This window comes from Patiria miniata, unplaced genomic scaffold, assembly GCF_015706575.1.
Source record: "Patiria miniata isolate m_02_andy unplaced genomic scaffold, ASM1570657v1 HiC_scaffold_30, whole genome shotgun sequence".
NCBI lineage: Eukaryota > Metazoa > Echinodermata > Asteroidea > Valvatida > Asterinidae > Patiria > Patiria miniata.
In genome coordinates this window covers 9,755,407-9,778,752 of record NW_024037070.1, presented here as the reverse complement: position 1 = coordinate 9,778,752, position 23,346 = coordinate 9,755,407, and positions in this window count along the sequence as shown.

Below are 23,346 nucleotides of genomic sequence, written 5' to 3'. Positions count from 1 at the left end.
ATTTCATACCACGCTGGATAATTTCGGACAGAGTTCAATGGCCTGCCCACAATTGAGAGATGCTGCTTGGTAAGATGAGAATGGGCCATAGCTCGGACAATCATTGTTGGGGATTGAAAAGGGGAGAAAAACAAGGCAACGGACAGTTGGCAACAAAAGCCCGTCATTATGTGGGACGGCCAGGTAGAGTGGCTGAGTGGGAGGTTGGTCGGTCAGAAGAAAAACAAGGAACGGTTGCAAGGTGACGATGAGAGGGACACGGGTTGAAACTTGACGACAAAAACAGGGGGTGAAAATGTTGTCCCTGACTCGGGACGTGGTTTGGTTTGAAAAGAGTGCGGGAACAAAACAGTTAGGAACCCGATAGCACGGGCTGCTCTCTATGGTGTGACGGAGGGACGCGGGAGCGGTTTCTTTCTGCGCAGTTTAGCACAAACATCATTGAAATACATTCCCTTGAGGAACAGAGAGAAATATCAGTACAATTTGTTGGGAACTCACTCCGCCGTTCAATATACAGAGTTTTTCCCAGACTCTGTTTTGATATTTCCCACATTTGAAGAGAAAGTACCTGATCACACCTTGCGTAGCAAAAATAAAATGAAATTAAAAAGAAAAATACCAACAGTAAATATTAAAAAAAACTTAAATTGTATTGTTTTAGCTTCGTTTGTTGATAAATTCAGTGATACTGAGAGTGAACTAAACAATACTTGCAATTTTTTTCAGTTTCATTTGGCATTTTGAAACAAAAATATTGAAACTTAAATTTTTAAAATACATCTGTCATTCACTGGGAAATTCCTGACGGACATTTTGCCGTCCTGAAAATGTTGGATTGCGACATCTTCCCGCCTCCATTTTAATCGCGAAAAAAACTTCCCATCCTTCAAGAAAGCTGTTCGGTGAGGGTGTGGGATCCTTGGCAATAAGTATAGCCTACTTTTCCTCGATTTGTGCTTTCATAAGACACCCTTGAGACAAGACCGTGCGCTAATTCGGCCACTCGACCACTTCCATTTAGCTCACTTGACCGGGTTAAAATCGTGATAATTAAACCATGGCTCTTAGGATGCAACCCGACATCTTCACCGAACAACCCGAAAAGAAAAAAAAACAGAAAAGAAATCAGGAAAAAAATCCTAACACCTATATACAGACAGGTGTCAAGGAAAATATTTATTGCAGGTGGCGTGCTTCATTTGCCGAGTTTGGACAATATTTTCACGGAGGAAAAATCAATTTGGGCAGGTATTTGAGCAGAATGGCTGCAGCAATACGCTAAGTGCGATTTTCAATCAGAGCCAAGTGTCATTTTTGTGAAGCTGTTTAATGAGGAGGGCGGGAAACGCCGAGGGCGTTTTCAAAATGAACTTGGTGACATGTTCTGACCCGCTCCGCGCTACCATTTAGAACATGTTGTTCGCCTCCTAACCTTTCCACGAAGATACTGCGATGAGGAACTCGTTCTAGTGCACGTCTGGTACCTCTATACACTCCCTCATCTTCTTTGATGTTTTGAAGAGGTGAGAACCTGACTTTGAGGTTCCTAGTAAATCCAACCGCCCCACCAAAACATGAGGCTCAGACAACTTGTAAACTTGGAATTGCATGAATATCTTTGTCATAACAAAGACCTACATTCCAGAAAAAAAAGTTCGCAGAGGAAATATTTTGTGGCACATGACAAAGTATGAAGGACATTCTAAACAAAACGTAAAAGTAGCACGATGACCATTTCGAAACCAATGAAGAACAATTCTTACTCTTAGGCTTTCTCTGGTTTTTTTTTTTTTTTTTTTTTTTTTGGGGGGGGGGGGTTTTTGGGGGGTTGCTTTCTTGTTTTAATAATTGTTGAGAGTTATACAAACATCAATATTGTACATTTTCCCTCTACCATCTTGAAGATTTAGTGATTTTTATTAATTTTAAATCTTTTAACATTAAACAAAAAGTTCAAAAATATATAGCATATATAAATAGCATGGCTTCCTCCCCACTTCAACGTGATTGCCGTCAATCATGCTTTGGAGAGTGCCTTGGAACTAGTGTTGTGAACAGAAATCATCTTATAGCTCTGTCTCTGCTGTTCTCATCTGACCATGGTATACTCCTAGTTATATACTGCAAAATGCACAATGCAAGACCACGGACACATGATGATGATTAGTCTTGACCCAAGACTGATCGGGACCGAATGCATTATGCCTCCTGGAACAAAACCCAAAACAGTCTTGAACCAAGACTCGAAATATGGTCCTTGGCTACGGTGACTGCGGACAATATATTCCCCAACAAATAAATTTGTGGGAGGGGCCTTAATTTTGACGTCCATTTACGAGTTATTTTGTTTCAATCTAATAGATGCGGTTTCCCATCACGTTTTGTTTTTATTTTTGACCTCAACTGTGTCCCCACACGAATACAAAAATCACTAATATTCTACCCTGGGCCAAGGTTGGAGGCCTGAGAGTTGCCTTAATCAAAGATGACATCTACTATATAAGCCATCCCTTTTGGCACTCCGTCCAGCCCTGTAGCACTAGCAGTAGAAGTAAAGGCATGCAGCAAGTTTCACGACTCCTATTTCCTCTGATGGTATTTGTCATCCACGGAATTGAGGTTGTCAAAACGGAGCCGAGTGGAGGGCAGAGAAGGAGGAATATTACGGCTGACGGCTCTCGATGTTGATGGTAATTTATTCCGCGGAATTAATTTACCCCGGGGGGCACACAGTAGGAAGGGAAGCGGGCAGAAGGGGGGGGGGGGGTTAAGAGAGAGAAACCAGGGTGGTCTGTCGACCAGGTGCGGCGTGGTAACCTGATATTTTGGAAGGAAAAGGGTGATAACGCACCCCTTAAAATGTGTGGAGCTGTTTATACGCGCCCGTCAGCAACTATGGCAACACTTGTACACGTGATGTGGCGATAAAGTGAGGTATCCTGGTGGACCTAGACTTCATGATAGTGGAATGGACGATCCAAGGATACGTCTGTGCTCGATGATCTCTGCTGAACGAAGAATAGACGGAATGAGCTACGTGCATTCTGGCAATAGAGCTTGAAAGTTCACCCCTGGTGGCGCGCTTCCGGAACCCCTGAATAGGAACATTAACGTGCAAAAATTCATAAATTTGCAATTATTTTTGGTATATTGATTTGAGAAATGCACCCTTTAAAAGGCTTTTGTAACATTGTTACTAGCACCTCAATTTATGGAAACTGAAAAATCGCCTGACGTGAAGGAGAAATATCGTGCCAAAAATTGACCTTTCACTTCCGAAAATCAAAAATACATGTGGACTAATAGAACTCGGCGTACTCGTACAAAGATGAACATTAATGAAATAAGTTTGTGGCGGTCATTGGGTGAAAACTGAAACTTAAATAGGAGACTAAAATGTCTTAAACTTGAAGGACTCATTAGCACACCGTAAAACGACCGCTAATAAGGAACTTCGAGACAGCCCGACTAAATCTAGAACCCATCGATTGTAGTTAGATGAATCTTCGCGTCATTACATACATTTTCGTTCTCACGCAACTACGCGATGGAAAACAAACGTGAACGAACAAGGAGACCTAGGAACGAAATACCGGATGTGAAACTGACTGAAAGGCCGTATGTAAAAATTCGTTTGTATCCATCTCCAAGTGATTTCTCATAAATTTTCCTTGAGGAATACCAAGATAATATTCCAACATGTATGTTTCTTGGGGTGATTACGGTTAGAAATCATTCTATCAAAAATTATAGCAAGCAAAAGGGCGGCCTATAGTGTAAAATGTCCATAGGCGGGCCGCGTGAGGGTTCCGGAAGCTCGTCGCGTGACCTCTCACTTTCAGGCTCTATCATGGAGCTGCTATAAGCACAGATTGCGAAGCACAAACAGATGTCGCTTGTAGCGACAAAAGTATCCAAAAGTCATACTTCGAATGTTTGCTTATTGATTCTCAAACAATTTCCGGCTAACACAACGTGCTAACTGCTAAGCAATATTGTTTGTTTATCAATGCAACTGTATGAAATTTGGGCAGAGTTTTGAAAACAATCCAAGTTCAAATCATGGATGCTCGTACCGTCTAATTAAACCTAATACATTTTTGGTAGTTGTGTGTCGGTACGTGCCATCGGTATTTGCGTCTCCTGGTCATAACCCCATGACAAACTTGGATTGCTGACCAGAGACGAATGGGGTGAGGAGTATAGCAAACAGACCCACCAGAGGGCAGCCTATATCTTTGACAGGTATAATGTGAATTTAGGACTCTATGAAATACGGACTCATTGGTATAGTATTGTGCATGCCTAAGTGAAGATAATTAGGAGAGTGACAGGTCACGTGAGAGGATTTAATCAATAGGGTAAAGGAGTCACGATTTCACAGGAGTCCGATTTTCATGACACCGGCACACCATAATTGTTCATGGCGTCCCACCCCGTAACTCATTCTTTGAAATGTTCCAAGCTCGTTTGTAAAAACAACTATGTTTTTGTTTTTGGAAATTTCATAGGATTACGTGCAGAACATTCTCTAACGCTTTCACTTCATCGCGAACGTTTCTCTTGTAATCGCTTTCATCGTTGAAAACATTGGCGAAAGCTCCACATACATCCCTCAACAACACAGAGCGAGGGACGGACCGCTATTACACTTCTACGCCATTTATTCAACACACAACTAACATCGAGGGGTTTTTTTCGAGAATATTTCTTCACTAAAAGCTTAAAACTTAACAAAAAATTGAGATAAAATTCACATTTGTACCTAAAGTAAAGTGTCAGACATTAAAATCTGGGGCACTCTTCGCATGAACTGAATCTAGATTGAGAATCAAAAATCACTTCGCTACAACCTTGGACAAAAAGGGTTGAAAAATCATCCAGGCAAAGAAATCGAGGTTTTCTCTATAATGTAGGGAAAGGCCATGCAAGAATCTGCCGATCTCGACTTTAGCCGCTTTGATCTCAAGGTTAAGCAGGAGGAGATAGGATCGAGGCTTCGCTGTGTATCAGTGCCAGGGATCGCCGGTAATGGCGCGATGCTGTGGAGCTCTAGATGGTTGAAGCTTACTCTCAACTTGGTCGGGCTCTGAGAAAACACAGCAATCTGTCCAAACCAAGAAAAAAATGATGTACAAGACAAGATACGTGAAGTGAAATATAATTTTTAGATGCCTCTTTTATTAATTCATGTCTTTATTTAATAAACGAGACATCAGAAAAGGCCTGGGACATTAATATCAATGCACGAGACTATATAGAATACAATGTGAATAGACATTTAAACAAAGCGAAAAGATCAAAGTAACATAACAGTTGAACAAAATAATTAAATGTAAATAATTGTATAAAATAGGACCAGTCTTAAAACTGTTCCTTACCGTTTCTATCATCTGAATGGTCTCTGCATTCACAATTTCATAAGTTTGAGTTTTGGTATGAAACTTCTGAAGGTATTTTCCAAAATTAGATTCGACATTTTTTACTACAAAAAGTAACATAGATTATAAAGCAGTGGCATGAGTCAGGTTTATTATAATCGTGGATCATAATCCTGAAAAAAAATGTCTCTCCTTATTTTACTCTCCCTCAAATCGGTCACTAAATTGTACATTTGCAATTATGTTTTATCGCAAAACAGAAAACATTATATTCAGACCTAGAACAAGTATTCAAATCGGAGATAAGTCAAGGATGCAAGTTGCTCATTTTGAATTGATGAAGATGATGAACGCACAAATGAAAGGTCATTTTGTATACTATTTTTAACAGCCAATTAATGTCTTATCATACAACAAATGTAATCTAGGATGCACCTAGCCTCCTGTACAACCGTCAAAAATTGTAATCGTTAGCTTGCCATCAATATTGTATTAGCAAATTGAGGCTACTGTCAAGCACAATTTGGCATGTAATAGCCATCGTAGCTGATGGACGCGTTCCAGTGGTCTATAATAGTGTTGTTGCCACGGCGCAGGCAAACTACCTTAGCTTTCAACTGGCGAAGTTCAGTGTCACCACGAAGAGCTATCACAGTGCCAGTTTATGACACAGGGTGTTATCCCAAGTTGCAGCCTAGCTACAGGGTCACTAACTTGATGGGCCCAGACTTGGCGATTTGCGCCTGTTTGTTCGGTGCTTTCCAAAGGAAATTGCGGGCTGCCACACAGCCTGGGGTCAGGCCGAGAGAAACGCTAACCGACCCGTGTGAAGTGCCACCGTGTGGGCCGCTGCTCAGCCACGGCCGGTGTATCAGCAAGGAAACCCAACGCTTGGGCCGCCCCCGGCGCTGTATCCCCCCGATATGACAGCTCCTATTACGCTTGCAGCCAACAATGTTTTCAAATTAGTCATAATGAGTGCGGATCAGACCTCAGCACCTCATAAGGACTGATTATAGATCTGTTGGATCGCTCAGCTCTTTAGCAATCTTGTCTGCTAGTTATAGACAGTGAGAGAAGAGAGATATGGGTCGTCTCAGCTCACGGCTTAACGGGGCGAAGAGGAGGAGGCGGCCGTACGCCGCGTCGGGTGCCCGGCCGGCTAAGATGGCCTCCTCCGTTTCACGAGACTTTTCGCCCGCGGGCCCGAATTGAGCGGCTCGCATGCGATCGGGACAAGCAGGTCTCAATGGTTTCACTGATGATCGCTTAGTATCGTTGCAAACCATCTCACAAGTGAGGAAGCTCCTCGTTAAGGGCCTGAATGATACACCGGGCTTGGCCCATCGTCATCGGCTCGAGTAGTTGTCGTGATGCGATGTGGAAGCAGAGCGAGAGATGGCTTGGAGTCTACTCTTCTCCTAACTAAAACACCGTTCCGGATTGCTCGGGCTGCGCCGTGCCATGCCCGGAGTACAACACGGTGTACGGTTCGCGTAGTGAACAACCCGCGCTCTGACAGAGGACACCAATAGGCCTGGTGTTGATGTCTCCACTTTTACCGGTCATGAACTCCGAAGAGGTCTGAAGAGTGTAAGATGTGTCTTTAATGAGCTCATCCAAACTAGCCAGGCAGGCCGTAAACAGTCGCAACACTTCAAGACAAAATTAGCCAGACACACCACCCTCTCATACTGAATGATCCTCAATAATGGTCGGCTATTGTTGGCAACAAAAACCCAATTCTATGCAATAACACATTCCACACAGAAAAACTTTATTTATAAACTTTAAAATGCCTTTGTTACAACTGGATTTTAAATCATTTTATTATCATTTTCACTTAAAGTTTTTAAAATCAATTAAACATGTATAAGTCCCTAAATCATAACAAAAAAATGTGCAATGTATTCCATTTAGTGCACATGTATTCATGACTCGTGTGAAACAAATTATACGAATCTGTACAATACCTGCATCGTATAATGCTTCAAACTTAATTGATCTAAATTTTCAAGCGATTTTCATACTTATTGTCAAACACAAAGCATTTTACAAATATCAAGTTTTTATTCACCGAAAAAAACTCATGATTCATATGAAGGGTATGAATACACTCTTTCATTTATTACACTGAAATACTCGACATAAACGCTCTACAAAAACCGCGGTTTTCAATTATCACATAATTATTCAACCGCATAGTGCTAAACACAAAACCCTTTAAACTGCAAAAAGTCATAATCTGCACTCTATAATTGTCATGAAAAATTCTCATCATCAAAAATAAAACTTCTGAAATAAGATAAAGGCCGAGTCCGCACAACTTCCCAAATTAAACCAAATGTGAAAAGTTGAGGATACAGTGGACCATGACTGAGACAGGGAACCAGACTTCGCACAAAAACGTCGGCAGAGTTAACTTTCCAAAATTAGGTCAAGCTCCCAATGATGGAATCCGACCTTTTTACTTCAGCAAATACCTTCTCATCCTTGACCCTAATGTTACATAATTCAACTGCCAACATTACCATATTCATTTTTTCATCGTCCAATCCCACATTTTCCGTCCAGTCCAAAGATAAAGTCTGGCATGGAATTGTCTTTCATGCACAGTCACACTGAAAACTGTGACTATTGAATATGCACGGGAGCCGAGTCAACAGGTAAAAGCAAAACAGCATCCAATAAAGGCACTCTGCGGATGTACATGAACCGAAGCCTGATCTTCTCGGCAATAAATCAATTACTTGGCGGTAAATTAGTGTAAATAAGGCGTGCACACTGCGGGGAAGCCGTGCGGAACAAAAACAACAATGCTGTGATTGGCAAACTGAGTTTCCCGCCTTTTTTATTCTACTCCTTTCCCACTGGCCTCTGCTAAATCCCACGCGAGCACGGCATGGCAGTGACTGACTCGAGCACTCTCAACCGGTGTCATCAGAACGACCGGTTCAGGAAATAATTCTTCGATTCGGAAGAGAAAAAATAAATAAACGAGGTTAGAACCTCAGGAATCATTCGACTGATCAAACATAATGGGGAAAAAATGTTGAGAAATTAAAATTTAAGAATGATTTCCACAAATAAAGTGCAATGTAAAAAAATATGATTAATTAATCAACACAATCTAAGTGTTTGGGCATAAATCTACTGTATAAGAGTCATTACAAACCAAATAGAGGTTGCATTTCCTTTCAAAGGCCTTTCGCCAGTTCGGTACATATAGATACAGGCATGCAAATGTAAAGTCACACGCACACACACACACACACACACACACAAAGAGGAGGAAATCCTGAGCCTTCAAAAGACTTTGTATGGTGCTTTTATTTCAATAATTTCATTTTAATGGCAGACGTGAGAATGGTTAAACGGAGGAAAAGTTGCATGCCTGTAGATAACAAATGCGATTTGATGTTTACATTTACATTTTGAGAAAGGTACAAATGCACGACACATTGTGAATGGAATCTGTTTAATTCCATGTGTTCAGTGGAGCAAGTTCAGAACTACCAAACGGTCATTGTAATACTAATTTCTTGCAAAGAAATAAAATAGACCGACCCCTTTGTGTAAAAAAAGACTCGCTCCTTTGTGTTCTCTCTAAAGCATTCTAAATTCATGCACGATCGAAATAAATAAGATGCTGAAAAACAACCAAGAATTCCAATACCTTTTCCCATGTGCCTTCCAAAAAGATGTGTTTTTAGAGCATCTTAATTTCAACATTGACAATTTAAACATCCTTGTATTATTATACCGATAAATGTATCAAATCTATTCTTTTGATAAAAGTAAGTTTGAAATTTGCTTTTGAAAAAAATCACACGAGGGCAAAATAATTCAGCAAATTTATTTTCTACTATCATTTTACATTCGCGACGCATCGAGCCGCATGCGAAAATCCTGCATAATGACGACAGGCCCTGTTGCCATTAAAAGAAAGAGAGTACAGCCTAAAAAGACATTAAAAACCATAAATTGAATTGATTACAAAGTATAATGTCTTGCAGCGGGCATTGTTAATGCAGCGCTAGCCGTCTGTGCCCCATGCGTGAGAGTATGGAGTCACCGGGCCGTCGTCTCGTTCATATACCGGGCACCAAGAGTACAAGGAGCCCATCGCATCAGTATTTCCAACCATCATTTCCCCAAGTTTTTTTCTCTTGCTCTCCCCCTGTGTATGTATGTGTCTTGTGTTCCGATACCGGGTCAGCCCAGGTCATTGCATTCCCACTTTCTGTCAATCAGGATCGGGACAAGAACCTGAAAAAAAGTTGCTCCGTCGCTAATAATACGCCAAGCGTCGCTTTCAAGCCCAAGCACTCCAGAAGCAGGCCGTAGGAGCCCGGCGCGCTGTACGTGCGCTGACATGAACTCTTTAGTGCCATTTTCCCTCTCTATCCCTTTCTCCCTTTCCATTTTGTGTATTCCCAAGCAAAGCGCTGCGCATTGATTTGTTGGCTTCCCGATATTGTTGGAGACTCCTCATCAGAGCAATACGGGAAGTGTCCAGGGGTGATATGCTGTGCATCCCCAACGATGTCAGCCGCCCCTTTCCGGGGGATTTGCCAGCGTTCGACAACCTCGTTGGGTATGGAGACTAGACCCTCATACCGGACGGTTTTTAGTCCGAGTCCATGTTCCTCTTGTCTCTACTCACGCTGCCTCCTCCATCCAATATGCATGCGGTGACTCGGAGTTGAGAGCCAGGCAAGAGAGGCCTCCGATGATGAGAAGAAAAAGCAGAGGGGTGAACGAACGCGCTAAGACGTGAGGATGAATTCGATAGAGCAAAGCGTCGATTGCAGCGAGCGTCCAGCGCGTCACAACACTAGTGAGCGGTCCATGGGGACATGGCGTTCTCATCCCCAGCTTTAAACCCAAGAAGATCGGTGAGTGTCCGTCGAGCCGACAACACCGTCACCTAGCGTGCAAACACGGGGGCATCGTGGGGATATCAACCCGGCCGGAGCTCGGCCACAAACACACAATCGCTTTTTTCCTTACTTCTCTTTTTTGTCCCATTCTTTCTCTCTCTCTAGCTCTCTGATGCTGTGGATAATTTCTAGCTTGGTGTGATGTAATGTTAGACGCCAACACCAGGGGAATACTCAAAGAACAAGATCAATGTTAGGAATTAGCACATCCATTATGTCTTGGGTCTTTTTTTATTGGCAATTTACGGAAGGGGGGAGAAATCGTTTGTGGTGCGATTAATATAAAAGTCCAGCTGTATATCTCGGTGTGGCATGCATAATGAAGTAAGTGCATGATCATGGGTAGGCCCGGGATAATGATATGAAACGGATTGTGTTACTAAACTAACACCGTTGATATAACACAAAAACATCGCAGGCTGTGGACTTGAACACCCTTTTTACTCGAATTATACAGATCCAGAGTTCTAGCTTTAACATTATACAACCAATCTGCCTCGTTGTGCATTGCCGAATCAGACCCAAATTTAGTGTTATACAATTTAGGAAGTATAATGTATACCGACTGATCGGCAGAATAAACCACACTTGTCTTCCCTTTTGCGACAATATAAAACAATGACTCCTTTCCTTGTTCCAAAATTAGTCGACATGTAAAACCAACATACGTTTTCTACACTAAAGCTCAGGTTTACACCTTGCAAGTTCAGGATTTAGAGATATCCATATTCGTTACATTATTCAACAACACAAAGAATTCATGCATAATTACCTTAATTAAGACGAATTCTTGAACAGTTTTCTCTTTTGTTTATGCAACTGGGTATTGTTGTGTCAATGTAATGGCTCCGTCTGTAGCGCCCTCTACGATGTTATAGAGATAATGTTTAATGACGAAGCATGCTCCACAAATCTTTTAAAATGTTTTAAATATACCACTGAGGGCGACTACTAAAGATAAAATCTTGCATCACAAGCTGAACATGGTAATCATGAGTACATAATTGATGTTTGTTGCGTTCCATGCTATTTTTGAGTTTCATGCCGAAAATAGATTTCCTTTTCTAAATTGCTATTTTTCTAACAATACAACAGTTATTCACTTTCGAGTGAGACATCGAACAGAAAACAAAAATAGGCCCATTTTATTGAATGATTACTTTACAATTTCGAATTATTGGCTGCCAGACGATAATTGCGTTCGTGCGGGGTGGGCTGGTTCCCGCCCCACAATCAGTATCGATAATGTACGGACCGGGAGCCAGGCTAATGGCAAAGCAAATGTGTTTGTGCCCAAAAGAAAAGCCTTTTGTTAAAGCGTTGCAGCGTCCAAAAAGGGAAAAGGGATTTTTGGTTGGAATAAAACACACACACGGTTGACAATTGAAGAGCACGGGAGAACGCAAGTTTAAGACGGCAATGAAGTCCCAATTATAAAAGCCTTAATAAACAAGGACGGACCTTTAAGTAGGGCAGATTTTTGAAGATGACGCAAGCATCTATTTTTCCATTTCTTATGCTCAGTTTTATTTATGCTAGTCAGTTTTGATGAGTTCGATTCGTTGTCGGTGTTTGAATTTCAAATTGGAAAACTTTATAGAAATGAGTAAACAAAATGATTGCACAATACTAGTTCGTTCATATTTCCCAAGTTCTCTTCGTTCAGTACAACTAGACAAACGCGCCGTTTTCACATGCCCCCACAAACCAGAGCAATTGAGATGATGGAATTGACAGTGAGGCGTGACGAGTGGACTGGCTCGCCGTATTTGGCCATCTCTGCCGCAGAGGCGCGCAGAACAAGCCCAATGTTATACAATTTGGTCTGGATTAGGAGGCCAAGGTAAACTGACAAGCTAAAAACCATCTCCTTCGGTCTTGCCTTACACAAGATTATACAAAAAGGATGTCCAGAGAACAGGGTAAAAGAAAACACAAAACATTATACAGGCCAACCGTTACGCGTCTCGCCACGGCGTTGTTACTCCACAGTCGAGTGCGAGTTGACGCCGCTACAAGATTTCCTTGTTTTTAGCAATTCTAATATTTCTCGATTTTTTTTGTTATATGGGAGGGGGATTGGGTTGGTTCGTCAAATCGAAAGTGCGAACGAGGACCAAAAGGGGGCTCAGATGTCACCTACTGTCGTACTGATAAGGAGGATGGGGTTGGGAGAAGTGTCGCAAATCAGGAGTCTTGACAAGTGATTGCGTTTCCTTCGATCTAGTGTTGACAAGAACAATCTACACACCAATTTGGCCGGGACAGAGAGAAATCTCGAGGACGCTACACAACTCCGCGAATAAAAACAGTTTGCTCACTGATGACTACTTGACACGTGCAAAGGAAGGCATACAAACAACTCGTGCCGCTAACAACGGTGTTAGGTGTGAACTTTTCTTTAAAGAAAAGAATCACGTCGTTCCCTTAAATAAAAATCAAACAAATCAGTATTTGTATTATTTGTTTCTCAGACTATTCTTTTGGTTTACTTCAAAGCTGGATCCAGAATGTTCCGTACGTAGTTACTCTTTGACCACCGGGTGGCATCTGGCATATACCCAGCCGACAGTCGTTTGACAAATACGACATTTCCTGTGTCAAGTACACGGTTTTGAACTTGCCCAACAATCACTTCAATTCATCGCCAGGCGGCCATGCAAGTATATATACAACCCTCTTCACAAGAAAAAAATCCTTGTTACCAATCCATGTGTGGATTTATACTCCCATGCCTTTCCTCAATCATCCGGGACATTATCTGCTTTTAAGTTGTTTTCAAACGGCCCGACCAGGGTCCCAATTTGTATATAAAGCCCTTACTCGAGAGGCCTCCTTAGACTTTAGAGGGGGCTCTTGTACACAATGAGAGATTTACAGTTGTGGTTCAGGGAGGTGAAACCATGGGTGCAGAGTAGGGGGCTGCCTGGCCCTCATACAGCCTAGCAAACGAGAAATGGGCCCTGGCGTGGGAACGCTATTTACACAAGAAAACAGTTTGTACCCTTTTCTGGATTTGTAGGTAGTTTTTTTCTGTTAGAGTTAGATTAACTGCAAGCAGTATAAGTCTGAAAACAAAGCTTTTTAATCCAGTCATTCTGTTTGAAAGTGATGTTTCGTTTTTCAAACAAACAAAACCTAATCCATTTTACAAAATTGTGAACCTATAGGGTTGTTTGCGTTGGCTTCATTGAAACTGTGTTAGTCTGCTGACGACGAGTTGGCATAAAAGTAAGAAACTGTGTGGAGTCCACGATGACAGTATCGTCACCTTGGCACAAAATAAGAGACAGGGTCTGTAAAACGAAATGTTTATAACAACTCATGGATGTTAAACGAAGCTCAGCCTGCTGTAAAAGGTATATGAGAAACCTTTAACCATAATATGAGGAGTTCCACCAAACTACATTGCTGCCATTTTGTCACGTGCACGTTCAGTCACGTAACACAGGAAAACGGTATTTGTGTCACTTTTTTTACCTTGGGCTGGGGAACAGTTCTTGTTATTGTCGACTAAGAAGTGTTGCGACACGAAATTTGCAGACAGCGCAGGCAAGTTTGGAATGAATGGAAGGAAATTATTGCCACATGGTTAAACCGTTTGCTTGGATTGCGTGCGTTTGGTATAAAAGACTTTTGAAATGTCGTGTAGGAGTACAGTTTGAAAAGAAAAATGCACATTCCACGCCGATTCGTCCTTCTAAAATACAATGGGAGTTTAGTGGTAAAGTTCACGAGCAGTTTAGTTGGGAATATTCATCCTAAAAAAAGGCGGGGTTTCATTTTGTTTTTTTCGTGGACTGAAAGTCGTGTCCTGTGGGCCATGACCATCATTGGTCTGGCGGCTGATCGGATCATAGTATGTTCCGGGTGTTGATTTATTTAACGACGTTGGGGAATCAGACCCATAATCTTCACTAATTACATCCAAAAACTTGAAATTTATCGGAAATATAGGATACGTCTTGGCAAAAAAATTGAGGAAATTCTCTGACACAATACGGTCACAATGAGAGGGCAATTGACCATTAAAGGGCCCATGTAATGTAAATGCATCTTTGTGCCGCATTTAACCTCACTTTCCATTTTCATTTTGCCATTTTTTAAGGGCATTTTGGTGCCTTTTTGGTTTTTATGCTGATGAAAATTTGCATATTCATGAGCAAAAACGTGATGTCATTTCAGGCAGAAACCTCAGTGTCACAGCTATTTCAGCATCAACATTTGCCAGAATTTTGGATATTTTGCTATTGTAAATTTCCTTTTCTTTGGTGATTCGTTGTTGTTTCAGTACGTAACAATGGGCCAATGAAGTTTTCTCCAAAATGTTTTCAATGAGCAAATATTAGGTTCACAATTTGAACAGAAAATCCATGAATTGAACAGTGTCTTCCTGAAATGACATCACAGCAACAGCGTCCTCATTTGTCAGGAAAAGCATGGAATTATTTTTAAATGTTTAAAGAAGTGCAATTTTCACTAAAATTAACCCAAAAGGGATGTCAAATAGTTTTTCATACATTTAAGAGGAATAGCAAGGTGCATAAAATATGTTCCAATTCATGTCATGGCCCCTTTAATAAATAATGTTTCGTGTTTTCTTATGCTTTTGAAAGAAGTTCCAGTAAACATTTGTTGTTGTTTTCGTCAGTAATTTTGACACATTATTGTCATATTATTAAAGCGAAACAACACAAAGCATTCCTATGTGGTGTGCTCAGTAATTGATATAACTGGTTAGAAATTAAGAATATTATTATCTAATCAAATCTGAAAATTAATTATAATCTAAATCAATTCAAAAATAAGGATAGGAATATACATGTAATACACAGATTCTCAAACATTGTCATGCAATGCATACTTGCGGATCAACCAATTATATTGAGTCCGTTTAACCACACCTTCAAACTCATAAGGTCATGACGATAATTTGTCATTTCTTACTTTCCACCGCGCAAAATCATGATGTATCTCTTAAAGTCATATAGAGTGACTTGATTTGTTTCTTTAAGACAGCGCCCCCACAGCCCCCATCAGGTCAACCCAATGAAATTGGATACGCATGCGGTTAAACAATAACGGCAGTAGCGAAAAGTTAATTACCAAGACGCAACCATAGCAACCAGCCGAACAACTATTAGTACCCTGCGTAAACCAGCGTGTCGAAAACGATTCCGTCTTTACAATACTTATATTTCCTCTCCCTTTCCTTTATTTTTCCCACTCTCCCTTCGTCGTCTTTTCAAAATCAAGTTGGTAGTAAAGCTGCTACTTGGGTATCAGGCCAATTACTGGTATTTCCAGCCCATTGTGGCCGTGTGCCACAGGGCTCGATTTAATGGCTAGAAATGAGGACTCCGACCCATGCCATCAGCGCTGAGCCAAGACCACAATATTCTGCCAGACTGAGTCACTATTATTTATGCCCCGTGCATCAAAGACAGGCAGGCCAAGCTCCAAGCCAGGAGAGAAAAAAACGACGGGGGCATTCACCGGCCCGGCTCGGGTCTAGCTAGCTAGCTACTAGGGGACAGCTAGGCCGCCCGTGGGCCCTTTTTCTCGAAATGGATTCCTTCCCTCGTCTGGGTCTAGCTACCCTCATTTCTCCACTTTTTTCCCTTCTTTTCTCCCCTGCTGCTTTTCTTCTCGGCTCACAAATAACTTGTCTCTCTCCCTCTTTTTCTCTACTCGCGGTGGCGCAGGATCAACTAGGCTCTTACAATTGCGGATTAAACTACCAGCAGAGTGCACTAGGTATAACACAGCCAGGCACAGACCGGCCATTTTTACGTCCTACTTCTTCCTTTGTGTTTCCCCGGCTCGACACGGCAGGCCCTCCGGCTTTCTGGCTGACCCCCAGGTCACTAATTATTCTTCCCTGTCCATATGGGGCCCCTCCCTTCCAATCGGGGCTGAATGGAAGCGAGGGGGCCTAAGCAATCCCATACACCGTGTCGCCATATTAGTTGCCCACAACCCACCATCAAACCGCATTATGTCAGCATCATTCCCAAAAAAAATCATACAGCGCACATGGATTAAAACCAACAAATGCCAAAGTTTGTACAGTTTACAGAGATGAAATTGTATTATCACTTATTAATGCTGTGCTTTATAATTGGACGGTAGAGGAACCAAGAAATTGGCTGAAATCTACAGATAACAAAAGCAGTGTCGCCCGACCTATAAAGCATGCCCCATTTGGCAATGCATGTAAAAGGTCGCGGACATGTCATTGACACGTTTGCACCTAAATTATGATAGGCCATGAACATTGTATATTATGCACATCTATACCACATAGACGTACTATCTCTGTCGTTAGGAATGACAATTGCGAGCTTATTTCACTATAATTCGGCATTTTATGGTTGGTTTGAATGAAGAATTTGGTGTTGTATAATCCTGTTAGTTCCTTTTCACAACATTTTACTCATCAAATCATACATCTTAAATTCGTGTGTAATTCTGCTGAACATTTTTCGTCTCTGCAACAGTCTTGCAAGAGCTTTGTTGTTGCAAAAACATTTTTCTTCGTGTGCATTTTTCTTCGTGTGTGCGGGTAAATATATAATTTGCAACCAAAATGAGAGTAAACGAATATGCAACTTGTTTTGATATCTAATATTTCAATAAGTAGATCTACAGTGACAAACATTCGCCATTATCGCCCAATCCGTCCTACACTCATTACTTGGGAAATCAAATTGTCTACGAATCAATGAACCATACAATCCGCACTGTGAAGTATACTCTGTAAATTATACATATTTTTTTCTATATTGAAAATCTAACATTTTTTTAATTCGAGGTTTGTTATTACTGTTGTATAATTGGGTATCAATGAAAAAGCCACGGGTCGGCACGCTGTCGTAAAAAAAAATCATGCTTCATATTACAGAAACTAAAGCAGTTGATTTGCTTACAAAATGTTTGGTTTTTAAAGAAAGGACGCATTGTTTATAGTGTAAAACTCGTATATATTTCATTTCTGTTCGACGTCAACCAAACATTAAAAAATGAATGCTACATGTTGAACAGTTAAATGTTGAGTATCGTCGAGACTAAACCAAGATGCAAACATCCCCGACCCTCATGGGTGAACGGCCTCCAGGTTTTCGTGTTGTTACCGTGTTATTTACTTGGTGGTTTGAAAGCTACTGCCCCCAAAACACTTCAGTCTGTCCACACAGGAACCCTTAAGAAACATGTCTATGTTTAATAGAGCACCCAACAATAAATTATAAATGGTAGCATCTAACCGGGCATCGAGCAAATTGAACGTCGTTTATCATACATTGTACCATGCATTGTATATGTGTCTGAGTCAGTACGCTAGATCTACCATTTTTTCCAACTCCATGAGGGTTTCGGAATCGGATAAAATACTGCAGTTCCGTATATGGTTTTGGGATAATCCCAAGAAAAATATATACCAAATCTGACACTGTCGGCCTGTATGTATTAGCATAGCGTTCACTGCGGTGCCGTATGTGCGCACATCTCCTTATGCCGAAACCTGCCGGTAATTATATGAACGGCAATTGTTTTGGCATTTTGTGCAGGCCGTTGGTCTAATTAGTGTTGGAACATAGAGGCCTATTTAGAAGTGTTGGCAGAGACCTGTTTAGAAATGTCAACAATCCTGCGTTTTGCTCTGAGGTCGTGTCTCATAATGTATTCCGAGAAAAATGACACGCTCCTTTATATTTTATTTTGCTGGACGAAAAAGAGTCCATTTGTTCCCTGTGTCTATTTTTATTCTGTCATTTCCGGCATTTTTAATTTATGTTTTCGAAAGTATTACATGCTGCCAAACAGACACTAAAGCAAGACAGGGGAAAACGACCAGCAGAATATAACTGGGGGAAAAATGAATGACTGAACGGAAACGGACAAAAAAAGGAAGGAGCAGTCCGCCTGGTCTGCTGATGGTAATGTAAGTTGCTTGCGGTGTCGGCCTAATAACGCATGGAGCCCCGCTCCGTGAACGCCTGAACGGGCCCAATGAAGCCGCATTATACGCCCCACTGCCCGCTTCGTTTTGTAGCCAATTGATTCGGCTGGCGCGGGTTCGTGTTTTTTCCAGCGATGGTCGTGGCCAGACGATGCCAGGTACTTCTAGCAGCGGGAGCCGGGGCAATGACGGCGGTGTACGGCGCGCGTGGGCCCCGGTTCAATCGAGACAAGGTCGGGAGGCCATGCGAGAAGGGAAAAAAAGAGGACATTAAATGTGTACCTTGCCAATTGGAATCATTTAATTGGGACTGGGTTGATCGTCGTGTCTTAAGTGCCACTTAGGGTTCGCCTAAGTGATTCACATTCGCATGCCCTCCTCCTTCTACCAATCTTTCTTTTTCCCCTTTAACTTTTTTTCCATTTGGTAGCAAAACGTCGACTAAAAACATGATGTTAAATTCGACTTTCCTGTCTGCATCTTTCGTAGTCCGATGTTTTTAGCTACTTAAATCCGACGGGTATACAATTAAAGGCTGTCCTGCTGGGTAGAAGCATACAGCATGGAATTATATCATCTCAACCGATACACGAAGGCGACCATGGTGTCTCGGAGCAAGATTGACGGGTGGACCATAAGCTGGTATAATATAAGAAGAAAAACCAAGCAACCAATGTATACTCAACGCACAGAGAAAAAAAAAGAATAAAAAAAAAGAGAAAAAAATCTTGTCAAGGGTTCAACCACGGACCATTTACACAACACAGGACCATGAATTATGGTTCAATCGCCCGCCGCACCTTCTCTTCTCTCAGCATTGTGTACACCTACAAACATGTTTTCTCCTTTCTTTTTTTTCTTCTTTTCCCCCCTTATTATTTGGTCCCCAATTCCATGTGGGTTGACGGAGCATTGGGTTGTCAACACGCAGTAGCCCCGTGCACACAAATGGGCGTGTGTGCTTGAGAGATACGATCACTCGGCATACACGAGGCTCTGGGACTGAGTTCGTCGAGTGGCCAGACCCAACTGACAACATCTCAACACTGCATTGGCCCCGTCCCAAGCCAGATGTTGTTCTGGTTTTTGCTTGTGCACCCGAACTGTAGTTGTTCCTCGCTATGTAGTTGGGTATCGTTTCCCAATTAAGAGTTAAAACAAGGACAACACGATGTCCATGAAGTTAACTCGACCTTGTATTGAGGTTCAAAGCTGCAGTGATCAATTTTCACTAAATTTAAAACAAGACGCGACGCAAATGGCTACGTTACCGATGGTTAAACGTCCTCAATATACCGCACATGTAATTTTTGGAAAACACTGGTACTTAAAAACACCACATACAAGAACAAAAAACGTTGGTCTCACCATATGGCCAGATTTACGTAGGATTAAAGTGCAATAACAATTTGGGAGACTTTTCCCGCAGGAAGGAACAAATTGAGTATTATTTGACAAAATAATTATAGTTTTTGATCTATGGAAATCATTACTTTAACTCAATAGCCATATTTGGGGGTTTCTAGTGTTTGCATATACATTGTACATGTAATCAAATAATACCAACGGAAGTTTTTTCCCAGCTGTCTTTTTAAAAATCCTGTCACAAAAAAGTTCAGGTTGAACACTTTGAGCGAGAAAAATAACTAGGAATAACCATACATAGTATAGTGGATTTAAAACAATGAAATCATATTTCGATAGTGGCCACATTTCAGGAAATTTACAGCAAGACAAATAAGTATGAAAAGTCCCAATCTTACAAAACGTACACATTCTTGCAAGAATCTGGCAGATTATTGCAAGGTCCCACTGAATAAGAACACTGACGGGTGACTAAACGTAAAATAAAGGAAAGAAGTTTCCAGTTCGACATGCACGCAATGTAATTGATTATCATCAATTTGCGCGCGAACGTTTGGCAATCGCACACCTCTCCACACATCCCTTCTAGCAACTATTATGATGAGGCTCGATGGTCTCAAAAAAGACAGAAACATTTCCAAGGCCTCAAAACTCTTGACGAAGAAGCGACGAGAGACGGGGGGAAAAAAATGAGAAGATCCCGGTGCTTGATTTCGCAACAAAATCCAGGAAGGTGCTGGAGCTTTTTTTCTTGGGTTTTTCTTGTCTTGCCTTGCCGCGAAAGGCCGCCATCATCGTCAGGGCAGGTTATCGGTGCGTATCCTGGGGCGTTTGGGCTATCCAGTGTGTAAGAGGATAGCTACGGCGTATCAAGTCCCGACATCGCAATCGACAACTCACGCAAGATAAATCCATGTACCAGTATTGACCACCGAAGTCAGCCAATTGTTTGAATGCTCGATCGGGAGAATAATAATGATGATAAAGATGGTGTTGGTGGTGATGGTGTTGATGGTGATTCGGGGAGTTTTATCGAAGATCTTAAAAGCCAAAGATTGGCTGAGCAGATGACATCTTTAAGTGACCGCTGTGTGAGTGATTGGACTTGTCAATGGCGTAACTTGACCACTGGACGTCGATAGTGCTGATCGGCTCAAATTGCCCCAGAACTGACTCAGGCTGTGTCCAGACAAACTGAATTATCCGACGCACCTTTGATGACCAATGCATAGATGTCAGATCAATAAAGAAGCACCTGTCATTTGAAATATTACATAAGATAATAACCTCATGAAGGATTATCTAACAGAAGATGTCCAATATTCACTTACTTTTGTCACTCGGCGACCAGGCGTAGTTGCTGAGGTAGCCGGCACCGTGAGACTAGCGTTGCAGTGTTCTCAGATTGGTCCGTCTGAAATCTATATCAGAACTCCCCAGCACACAGCCAGCAGCTCACGTAGCGAACACGACAGCCTGCCGACAACATACTAAAGAATCTATAACTCCCACAACCCCAGCGAACCTGCTCCGAAATGATTTGGGGACCTTTTGAATGGGAGCTTAATACCAATTCTTTTGACAGCCTGTTTATTTGTCTGTTTGTTGTTTTAGTTATTATATCGAGCTGGGCCTGCGCTGCGTGGCCTACCAGGGTCCCCCGCCTGTGCACACGGGGGGAAAAACAGGCCGACCCACGTCCATCCCCGTGCCCTACAACGAAGTCGTATAAATCACTATGTTAAATATTTTCTTTCAAAATAGCCGGCCATTCAGACACATCTTGCTATATTGCGGCACAAATTGAAACAAAAACATACACCACATGCATGAGCTGAGGATAAACCCTAACGTTCTTCTGAGCTGAGAGGGGTGGAGGGATTGGTGGGCAAGTGGAATGTTATTATGATTGGGTCATGCAGCAAAAACTTCCGGGTCGGGTTAAGACGGTTTATTTCTCGACTTGGTATTAACAATCCACACAAAAGGACTGAAAACCTATCATGTTGTTGTTGTTACAGTGGGCCAGGCCGGCGTATTGTATTACTGGGACCAGGGTATACGGACTTCGGAACAAGCTCATCACCGAATGACGTGCAATCAGGCACACGGAGTGGCCTCGACATGTCACTCCCAAAAAGAAACAACACCTCACGTTCCAACGGTCTCATTTTTAGACCAGGAACATGGAACCCTTTTCATGCCGGCTACTACCAAACAAGCAATCATCTCGAGAGCGCTGGGCCGGTCACAATAGCCAAACCATCAGGGTAGCATGTAAAACCGGCCGGGATAAATAGGGGGAGAAGGGACGGGGACACAAAGCTAATTTGTTCTCATTATCTGGTGATGAAAAGAGATTTGACGAGATTGCTTTTCCAGCTATGGTCCATTGGACCGCATCATTGTAACAGTTATAAACAGGTTGTGTGGTATTCTAATGGCAGTACATTGGTAGCACAGTACATGTACAAAGCTACATAGTTCAGAGATAGGTCTAAATATCAAAGCGCGTAAGACCGTGAGCAATGTGACTAACCATCACGACATTCCGATTTCTGTCTTCCAAAGCTCCTAACTTTCCTTGCCACCAATCACCACTTCAAAATCAGGTCAAATTCCGAGTCTAATCCCAGAACACGAATTGTCATTCAATTCAATTATACAATTACGACGCACAGTTCTTTTGCAAGTCCATTTGTCAAATGACTGACACGGTAAGAATCAATCTGATATCTAGCGATATTCTTTTGTTCACTGGGCGGGAATTGTAGCAATATGTGAAAGCCCCGGTTTCAGTGAAAAACATTCACATACATTTCACGTTAATTCACATTTTCTTTCCCCTTCTTTTCCAAGATATCTGAATAAAGGGGCGAAATGTAAATTGGCGAGTAATAAATAGAATGAGTCAAACAAAGTCCTTAGTGTTCTTAAGCTTGATTATTACGAAAAATGTATCAAAATCGGTTTTTATAGACGATATATAAAAAAAAAACAGCCAAAAAACCCCAGAGTATTTTCCCCGTCTGGTGTGCACCCCCCGATGTGAACTTCGAGCTGCCTGCATTAAAAACACTAGTGCAAACGGATTGGGCTTGGACTTATTTTCCGGATGGGTCTCATCTGGGACACCTTAGCAATCTGAACATTCCCACGTGTTCTTGCGAGAGTTGTGCATTTACTCGGCCCTATCAGGCAGTTGGTTGATTTTAAATTGAAACTTTATTTATAGGGCCTTCCAAATGAAATATCCATGAACTTGTAACGCACTTTTCAAAAGTATGTGATGGAACACATTCAAAGTTCTATTTGGCTATCTACAAAGCACGTTTCCTTGATGTGATTGTTTGGGGTTTTTCCTCTTTTTTAACATAATTATAATAGATATATTTTTAAACCAGAGTATATTTCACCATTGTTTCTACATATTGTGTCATTGACTTCTGCACTATTCCATTAATCTAAGATTTCCAACGAGTGCATGATTTGTCGAATCAACTCTGCACTGTAAGTTCTTCCCCTCAATAAACGCCATCTTTTCTTCATCCTCGCCTTCCTCGCCTCCCCATCTCCTCCTTCCTGCCCCGGACTTTCCATCTTCAGCAAGCAGACGGCAGCAATGAGTTAAGACGCAGATCTGGGTAAGATTGAGTTATACCGCCTCCTCCCAAGGGGAAATTATCTTCTAATC